This window comes from Oncorhynchus nerka, linkage group LG2 (assembly GCF_034236695.1).
Source record: "Oncorhynchus nerka isolate Pitt River linkage group LG2, Oner_Uvic_2.0, whole genome shotgun sequence".
Classification (NCBI taxonomy): domain Eukaryota; kingdom Metazoa; phylum Chordata; class Actinopteri; order Salmoniformes; family Salmonidae; genus Oncorhynchus; species Oncorhynchus nerka.
The window spans coordinates 23,598,191-23,598,967 of NC_088397.1; positions in this window are offsets into that span (position 1 = coordinate 23,598,191).

Sequence of the window (777 nt, forward strand, 5' to 3'; positions counted from 1 at the left end):
GCTATCTGTAAAGAAAGAGGATTGTACCATCTGGTTTGCCTAATATAAGGAATTTGAAGTGATTTATACTTTTACTAAGGTATGACAATAGGGTACTTTTTCCACCACTGTGGGTAACGGAGATCAGCTCCTGTATGTCAAACCTACTGTGGAAATCTTTAGGGACCTACAGTGTTGGTATGACACATACTGTGGTGTACATTGTGTATGCATAATGCAGGACAGTTGTTTAAACCTGCCAATGAGTTGATGTTTAACCTGTTTGTTTTTACTATACGAACCGGCTCACACCTATATTTATTTTCCATATTTACCATATCTTAGACTTGAATCTAGTATAACATGCGTGCTATTCGCAGACAAATATTTAATCGGGATCGGTGTCCCTTCCACGGGACGGATGAGCTAACATAGGCTAATGTGATTAGCATGAGGTTGTAAGTAACAAGAAAATTTCCTGGGACATAGACATATCTGATATTGGCAGAAAGCTTAAATTCTTGTTAATCTAACTGCACTGTCCAATTTACAATAGCTATTACAGTGAAAGAATACCATGCTATTGTTTGAGGAGAGCGCACAATTTTGAACATGAAAAGTTATTAATAATCAAATTAGGCACATTTGGGCAGTCTTGATACAACATTTTGACCAGAAATGCAATGGTTCTTTGGATCAGTCTAAAACTTTGAACACACACTGCTGTCATCTAGTGGCCAAAATCTAAATTGCACCTGGGCTGGAATAATACATTATGGCCTTTCTCTTGCATTTCAA